The sequence below is a fragment of the Cryptomeria japonica genome, chromosome 4 (genome assembly GCF_030272615.1).
Source record: "Cryptomeria japonica chromosome 4, Sugi_1.0, whole genome shotgun sequence".
NCBI lineage: Eukaryota > Viridiplantae > Streptophyta > Pinopsida > Cupressales > Cupressaceae > Cryptomeria > Cryptomeria japonica.
In genome coordinates this window covers 183,555,277-183,564,735 of record NC_081408.1, presented here as the reverse complement: position 1 = coordinate 183,564,735, position 9,459 = coordinate 183,555,277, and positions in this window count along the sequence as shown.

Here is a 9,459-nt window from a genome sequence, read left to right as displayed (position 1 = left end):
AACACTTAACAAATTGTGCTTCAATTGTGGAGTATAATAAATATCATGAATACTCTTTATACCTTCTTTTGTTTGGACCTCCATAGCTCCTTTGGCAGCAACTTCCAATGATTTATCATCACCAAGCTGGATCTTGGATTTGAAACTTCCATCCTTTGTTGAGAACAACTTCTCATTCCCTGTCATATGGTTAGAGCATCCAGAATCTAGGTACCAAACATCTTTACTAGTATTTTCACCCTTTGCATAAGACAAAAATAAGTGATCAGGAGGATTCTCACTACTTTCTTGAGCATAGTTAGCACTTTTACCTTCTTTCAATCTGCATTCTCTTTCAAAGTGGCCATACCTATTACAATGGTAACATTGAACATTTCTCTTATCAAATCTGCCTCTACCTCTTCCTCTGAAACCACCACTTCCTCTTGAGCCACCTCTTCCTCTACCTCTTGAAGAATTTTGGCTTTGCCCTTTACCTTGGCCTTGATTGATTTTGGCACTACTGCTGCTTGCATCTTCATTTTTTGTGATTAGCAATTTAGAGGAAAATGCTTTCTCTACACCTTCAAAAGAATCTTTCAATCTTTCTTCATGAGACATCCGGGATCCAACCAGTTGATCAAACTGTAGTTTTGTCAAATCTTTGCTTTCTTCTATGATTATTGCTACATGATTCCATCTGGGTGTTAAAGATCTCAACACCTTTTTTATCAAAACTTCATTGCTTACAATTTCCCAAAGCGTAGCTATTTTATTGACCACATCTTTGACTCTGACACAATAATCACTTATACTTTCAGCTTCTTGCATCTTCAAATTCTCAAACTCTCGCTTCAATGTCTGAAGCTTGACCACTTTAACTTGATCACTACCCTAGTAAGCTTCTTGTAGAGTCTTCCAGGCATCTTTGGCAATTGTTGCTCCTGATATTCTTGGAAATAAGATCTTATCAAGAGCTATCTAAATGTGAAACAAAGCTTGAGCATTCTTTTTCCTTGCTTCCTTTCTTGTTCTTTCATTGGCTGTAAGGGCATTCCAATTAGTTGGCTCTTCATAACCTGATTCAATAATCTCCCACAAATCTTTTCCAATCAGAAAGGTCAGCATCTTAATGCACCAATAATCATAATCATTCCCATCAAATTCTGGAATGGGCATATGGTTAGAATTCGACATGATTAACTTTGGCGAAATTCCAACAATAAAACTTTAACCCAAAACAATTTTACCTGTTCTAATACCACTTGTAGAATTTTGAACCTGACCTATCCTCTCTGAACCAACTGATTAGCAAACAATAATAGCAAAAAGAATAAATTGCAAAGAGAAATCACAATTCAGAATAAAAACAAAGTGCCTTGTTTTTGGAATTGCACACACGAATTTCTTAATTGAAGCTTAATTAAAAATTACATAGAGGCTGTATATATAAAGAATTTGCAGACTAGAAGAATTAATAATAACTGCAGTTCTAAATATATTCCTAGCATTGCATGGAAAGCTACTAAGACTCTCAAACTAAAAAAAAGCAAACTACTCCCTAAATTAAGAATACAATAAGTGCATGCACAGCATGCTTTATTTACTAAAAACAAATTCATGCAAAAAACAAAACTAAAAATAGTCCAAAGGATTAATGCATGTTGGAGTACATGTTGCATGAATAAACAAAAAACTATTAACTAAACTAATCTAGCTGCATGCTAAAGCAGAATTAGTTATCAACATGTTCTACATCCTTGATGTAAAGGTGGATGCAAAAAATCTCATGCCTTACCCACCCCCTTCTCTTTCATATGTAGAGTCTGTTTCAATTAAAACCATTACCAATGCTTTCTACTAGTATTCAGGAAAATGAGTGACCTCTTCTTTGTGCTGTTATTACTTTTCAGAAGTGTGTTTTCTCATTAGACTATACTGAATAATTATTATTATTATTATTTTTTTTTATGATTATTATTATTATTATTTTTTTTGATGATTATTATTATTATTACTTTTTTATGAGACGAGACTAATCCCCTGCATGGAGAATCTACAGCCTGCAAGCAGTCCCCATTTTATAGTGAATAATTAAGTTAAAAAGCATTTTCCTCATTGTACAAATGGGTTTTAGAACATTGATGAAACAAAAGTTCTTAGTGAAAACAACCATACAATTGAATAGTTGTTGTATAGCTATACATTTTTCAAACCAGCAAAAAAATCTGATGAGATTTTGTGGAGAATGAAATTAGGGTGGGATTCAATAGCTTTCAACTGATCAACAAGGAAGTTCACGTATATTAGCCAACTCCCATCTGCATGAGGACTACGGGTTGGCATCACATAGCCTGGAGCGAAGGGTAAATAGTAGCTTGCTAAAATGGGTTTTCCCCATCCATGATCAATATCATACAAAGGAAAACGCAGCCCAGAAGACACCACAAGCATTGGTTCGTCTCCTTTCACAAATGCCCTCGGAACCACAATTGATGGCTTGGACATCTCTATCAAATCTACAAAACTTTGAAAATACTCTTCATTTGCTGCCCTATATATTGCATCATGAATTAGCTTTGCAGCCCAGCTAAGTGGTTCCTCCTTGACGTTACCAGCATTAGCCATAGCAAAAGCGGTTGATACAACATTTCCAAAGTAGTTAGCAGGCATTCCCATCTTCTTTAGACGAGAGCGACCATCTATAGCAATGCGTATATTACAATTTATTGTGTTGTTTATCTCTCGGCCTTGTATTGATAGTTTCCAAAAATAAGCAGAAAAAGCTTCTAATTTGCTATAATTGTTTCCGTGTTCGTTTGCACTGAGTTGGAGCTTTTCTATATCTTTGGCACTGAGATAATAGATTCTACTGGCTTTGGCAGGTTCAGGGATTTGTTTGATGGGTTGTGGTAAAGGCTGCAGTTTCATATACATTTTGTCGATTTCAGAACAGCAATTTGGAGGATCTCTAGGGACTAGAATGGAGCGCGTAAAGCTTGGAGTTATGGACTCGATCGTTTCATTTCTAGAAATATTCGACCAATGCGTAAAAAACATGTTGGCAGAGAATGCATCTGCAACCCTGTGATCGAATGTACATCCCACAACTATCCCCCCGCAGCTAAACTCTGTTACCTACAATAGTAGGACAACAATAGTTATTAAATTTATGAAATCTTTTGGTAGTTCGAGAAATGGTAAAAGAAAAAGTAGTATATTAAAATTAAACGATATTAATGTTTGGAAAAGGTTAAAATTGGAAAAGAGTGAGGATCAGACTCCGTAAGGTTAGCCCAGAAGACTGTCAAAATAAAATGAAAAATTAAACTCTGAGAAATGGTAAAACAAACTTGTTAGTAAAGGTTACGGTTAAATTGGTTTCAAAACGGTACAAAATGTCAATAATATGAAATTTGTCAAATATTATAGATCATTGATCATGATCAGCAAAATTAACTGCAACTTTGATTTTTGAAAATATTTGAAAAAATCAATAACACAAATTTTTCATGCCGTTTTGAAGCCAGCTTAGCCACTCATGTTAGTAAAAGCTTGTAGACAAAGTAAACAATTTTGATATCAGATACCATCATTATGACATTTAGCAGCTGAAGACGTATAGAAACATATTTTTACCACTCCAAACCTAACATTATATATAAATTGGAAATAAATATAAAAATATAAACAAATTTAACTAAATCCACGCATTGGATAACTTTATTTTCTAATAATTTTATTGATTGGGATCTCTACCTTGACTACTTTCTTCACAACTTCTTTCACTTCTTCCACTTCTGCATCCTGAGTTGGGCTGATAGTATTCTTTTCTGATCTAGTCACCTTAATTTTGTTTTCCTGCTCTATTATGAGGTTTGGTGAGGTGTGGATTGTTAGATTTTTCTCCTCTGGACTTCAATGATAGCTATGACTATGTGGAATTTTTTATGTAACTCTTTCTGATATAACAGTTAATATAAATTAATCTGCTTTTGCCATAAACAAGAGGAATTGAATAGTATTGATTCACTCTTGTATCAATATCTATTGATGTTATTTCAAGTCAGCATCTTCAGCTAGACTCAGAATGAGAGTTAGTCCACCAGATGAAGTTTGAGAGACGTGGTAGTTAATCCAATGCCTCCCTCCAATTTAATTTGAGGAAAGTGATCTTTGACTCTAATATCACGTATAGTTTTGCTATTACAACAAAACCCACATGTATTAGTCTACTTTGAAATCAACATTTTCATTTATATGCAAAGTAACAGTTAACCTGTAAGATAGATTCCCACAACTTTTGTGATTAATCAAACAGACAGGAAAGTGGTAGTGTGGAATTGGTAATAGGAGCTATCACATAAATAACAAAGTTCGTGTGGCATAACGCATAAAATGAAATGACCCATCATAAAACTGAAAAAACTGAACAATTTGCATATAAAAATTAATAAAATCTGTGCATATGTTATAATAAATTACCTGAACAGCAAAAACTGGAGTACTATTTCCTTGAGAGTCCTTAGAAAGAGAAAGAGGAACAAGCTTGCCCCCCACAGCTTCAAAAGGGTTGTAGAACTCCACTTGATCAAGAGAAGTGAGTGCATAAGCTTTTGCAAATTCAACACCCTTGTTATTGCAAACCAGCTCTTTTTCCCCAAAACCATTAGTGACCAATCTTCCAGAAAAAGCATCAAAAGAAACGAAAGACTTGGAGAGAGAACTCTTGAGATTAGACACAACAGACGTAAAAGAAGACTCGGAGGGTTTTTCATAACAGAATAAAACATGTACACCAACAGCAGTCGTTATGAGATCTATGTTGCTTAAAGGAAGAACGTGCTCTTGGACTGCCACAGCAGGCAACACAAGTTCTCTCTCCACTATTTCTACATTGTAATTGTTTAAAATTGCCATTACAAAAGACTCTCTCAGAGATAAAACTTTTATATCTAGATTTTAAAGGAATGGGAAGAAAATGTTTGATTGATTTTATATCGCCCAGTTCTTAATACCAAACTAAAGAAAATCAGCTGGCCATAACAAATGCTCGTACCTACATACTCAATCTTTGAGAGTTAACTAAGCAAGATTAATCATTCTTGAAAGCACTCAACCCAAGGGACTCAAACGCCCACAGCAAACTAGAGAATATCAATAATTCAACATATCTATCCTCTAAAACAAAATTATAAGAATTTCACGAGAGCACCAATCAACAAAACTATGGTCATAGAATTAAGGAAAAGCACAGTTTTGAAACTAATGAGATGAATACGTTTCTGATTTATAGACTCCGAAAAGCCCTCAATTCACACCCATATGAATATTCACTAATCTGCTTCAAGCGATTAACAAAATTGCGGTCATCGAATTAAGCAAGAAGCAAAGATAAATTGAATGAGGTGGACATATTTCCTCATTTATAGACTGAAAAAGGCATTAATATACGCCGTATGATGATGCATTAATCAGACATGGTTGTTCTACTGAACCGTGGGTAGGCCGGGACGTTGCACGTTATAGTTATCGTGCCGGCAGTTTAGGCTCTTCCCAAGAGAATAATCTCAAAAAGTCAAATAATTTCAATAGGAATAGTTCTGACTCCCTCAAACTTCATAGGGCATTGTAATATATAAGTACCCTATGTAGGAAATGACATCAGCTAAATTTTTAATAAATTTTGTGATTATATATTTTAAATGGTAATTAAATTTTTTTTAATGTTTAGGGTTTGATAACTGAATATATAGTTAATGGGCCCTTGGTCTATTGGTGAAGTTGAATGTTTCCAATTGAGCTCACAAGGGATCAAGTCTTGTTGAGTGTGAAGGGTCCGACATCATAAGAGATGAGGCCGATTATTATTATTATTTGCTACTCTCAATGGGATCACGCATCTCATAATATATATGCAAGAGGTGCCCTTTCACCAAGGGATGCCAATAATATTAAATAATTAAATATTAATGATTATATATTAATATAATATTAGTATATTATTATATTATTAATAATTATAACTATAATTATATTATTACAATTAATAATAATTATAATATAATTAAACAACTAATAATATAATACCTATATTATCAGTATAAATATTATCATGCAGATTCCGACCATAGCTACAATAAAATCAACACTCCCTCTTAGCTAGGGAGGAATCCTACTTGAAATCTTCTGGTTTGTCCTCCTGACACTATCTTCAACAACATTAATGTCTTAAGATCAAAAATGACAAACAACAACGCCAACTTGGACTTGTTCAAAATATAGTCCACAAAATGTGGAGAGGCTAAGACAAGGAATCCTGATCTTCCTACACACTCACTTAGTTTCACTGGTCTTCATAAAGAATCTCTCATCAACATTTATATAATTTGATTCTTTTAAAATAATAAATCATTTATTGCGTTGAGGATTCTCTGATTTTATTAAGCCACCAATACAATGATCTCCACGAATAAGCCTGGAATCACAATATTCAATAGAACTGGCAAAAATCCATAATCCCGATTGTTTCATGCCAACAATTGAAATCTTCACCTCTTCAATATGGAACTGTGCTCAAGGATATAACAAGAATATCACTTGCCAATGACTCTAATATAAGGTGGCACTATAGGCCAGCTTCTGCAATGAATATCTATTTGTTGATCCGATGTTATGACGTAGCTTATTTGTGAACTCAAACAATGAAGTGTTAAGCCTCAATAATAGACGGTGCACTATCGACTGTTTGGAAAAAGCAGAGCTATAGACAAAGAACTCCCTCGACCAGGAATACCTCCACATGCTGAAATATTATATTTGCTCGTGCCAAAATAAGTTTTGGAATATTCCTACGTATGATTTGAATTAATCTTAAGAGGTGGTTTAGTAAGTTAAGCTATCCAAGCTAGTAATTAGTTATGAACAATTAAGGTCATAGATGTGTGTCATGCTTCTAATCATTATCTTAAGATGCAAGCTTTAATTTTAACATTATGAGATATTTATGATATTGTGCAAAAAATTGATCAATCCAAAGTGGTCTTTTACATTTACCAATGACAAGAAAATAAAGATGAGCTAAAAATTGTCTTAACATTATAAACCTTGCAATTCCTAATCATTTGTTGAGGTAACTAGATGTATGCCCTAAGATTATATCAATTAGCATAGATAAAGGTGGATTACAAATTAGAATCTATGATCATTCAACTATTTCTTGAGGACAAACAATCTTGGGAAGGGTAGATTGCCTGAATCTTGATTTAAGATATTGGGAAGCACTTCATTTTTATTTGCTTATTATTTTTACTGATTTGATTGGCTTGTACATTTTAGGCCTATTGGGTGAGTCAAGAATATTGATTAGGTCAATAGTATAGAACATCCAACACAATAATGGCTTAATACAGCAAATGACAAGCAACAATGCCAACTTAGATTTTGTCAAAATTTAGTCAACAAAATGTGTAGAGGCTAACACAAGGTATCCCGATCTTGCCACACACTTACTTAGTCGTTCTTGTCTTCATAAAAAATCACTCGTCAACAAAACTAATTCAATTGCTCCAAAATAAGAAGTCATTCATTGCACTTAGGATTCTCTAAGTTTATTTAGCCACCAATACAATGATATCCACAAATAAGCTTGGAATCACAATATTCTATATGTCACATCCCACATGGTTGGTGACTAGGGAATAAAAAATAAATAATATGAAACAATATAAGTACCCAAATAATTGGAGTAAGGGCTATGCATTGGCTTCTGTGAGGGCATTAAATAAAAGGAGGGCATGAGGTATGGTGCTAGGAATGGACATAATACCCATTCCATTAATGAAGTGTGACATTACACTTGTTTCCATCTAGAAAATTGATGCATCTATTCTAGCTCCAAAACCTTCAATTTGTACAATGTGTTGTTGACAACTTACAAAATCGTGACTGTTCTTTTCAAAATCAATGGTATATAATGATCAATACCTTGCATGTTATTTACTCTGTACTATGATTCTAGAGCCATAATAGCTGCAAGTGGAGGAAAGGAGGGGACAATATGAGTTAATTCAAAGGCATGGAGGCCACATGAGGGGTATAGGAAACCCTTCACTATCCCATTCTCTAGGGGGAAGAGCATTGAATATACAACATGGAGGATAGAACGAAAGGGGAGAGATGCAAGAGTGAGGGAATTAGTTGAAAATAGAGAGGGCAGAATTAGCGATGTAAGTTCATAAGTTTGTAAAAATTGGTTTTCTCATGTGCTGGTGTGCTTAATGAGAACTCTAATGTGGACTCTTTTTTTGGTCTTAGTCAAAGGTTCTTACCCACAAATATGATGTTGCACATGACCCAAATATGGACTTTTGCTTTATGCTTGCCAGTTGCATTTTCTTGAGAGTTTTTACAACCTTTTAAACAAATCTATTTTGTGCATACCTATATTCATGACATTACTGGCATTACTGGCATTGATTTCTTAAAAGTTTTTAAGGCCCTTGCAAGAGATCTGTTTTGTGCTTATTCCAAAAGCATTTCGCTTGCTGAAATCACGTTTTCTTTAGAGATTATATTTAACAGATCACATGCATTGTATTTGCTTGCATACCCTATGTACATGCCTTCAAGGACAGTAGCATTGATAACATCTGAAGATTTGATTTGGTAATAGTTATTCATATTTTTATTATCCTATGACCCTTCATTATAGGGGATTCAAGGTTGTTTCAGAGAGATACAAAGATGAAGGATTGAATTGCATATATGAGAAGGTGATGAAGGAAAACAATGGAGTAAGAGAGAAGAGGGTGTGGGTAGGAAAAAAATGGAGGTGGCATTGGCAGACATGTGGAAGAGACTTTGGTTGTGGCCAAGATAAGAGGGAAATGATGTGATCATGGTGTGATTCCAGTTAGATCGAGCCAAATGCATTACCTTGGCAATTTCCCTAGTCTTTTCAATAGATTTATTTGTGGCCACCCTGCAATTGTGGCACTCCTGCCATTGCATTTGTTTGAATGTTTCTTTATTAGCAATGGGTGGTTCCAAAGGAATTTAATCAAGCCATGGTTGGAAATAATTATGGGATGAAGTACTAGACTTGGCAAATTGATTAGATAGAGGGTCCATATTTAAGAGGTTCGAACAAAAAGTATCCTCTCCCTCCCTGGGATAGTGGAAAGCAATAGAACATCACTTTCCCTATCCATTTTTTCCTGAGCATTAACCGCCCCTTACTCTAGTCATTTCCTGAGGTCAACTGATGTAGAGAGTCTTGGAGCTTTGTTTGTTACACCTTCTTGAGTGACTTGACCTACTCAACCCTTCAACTACTCAAGTCCTTCCTATGGCACTTGGCAGGGGTTATGCTAATGGGACCTCCAAGGTCTGAACCTTCTTGACATGTCTCCTAGGTATAGCCAATGGTTTTTGGTCAATCAACTCCTTCACTTGAGGTTGCCACCTCAGTTACTCACA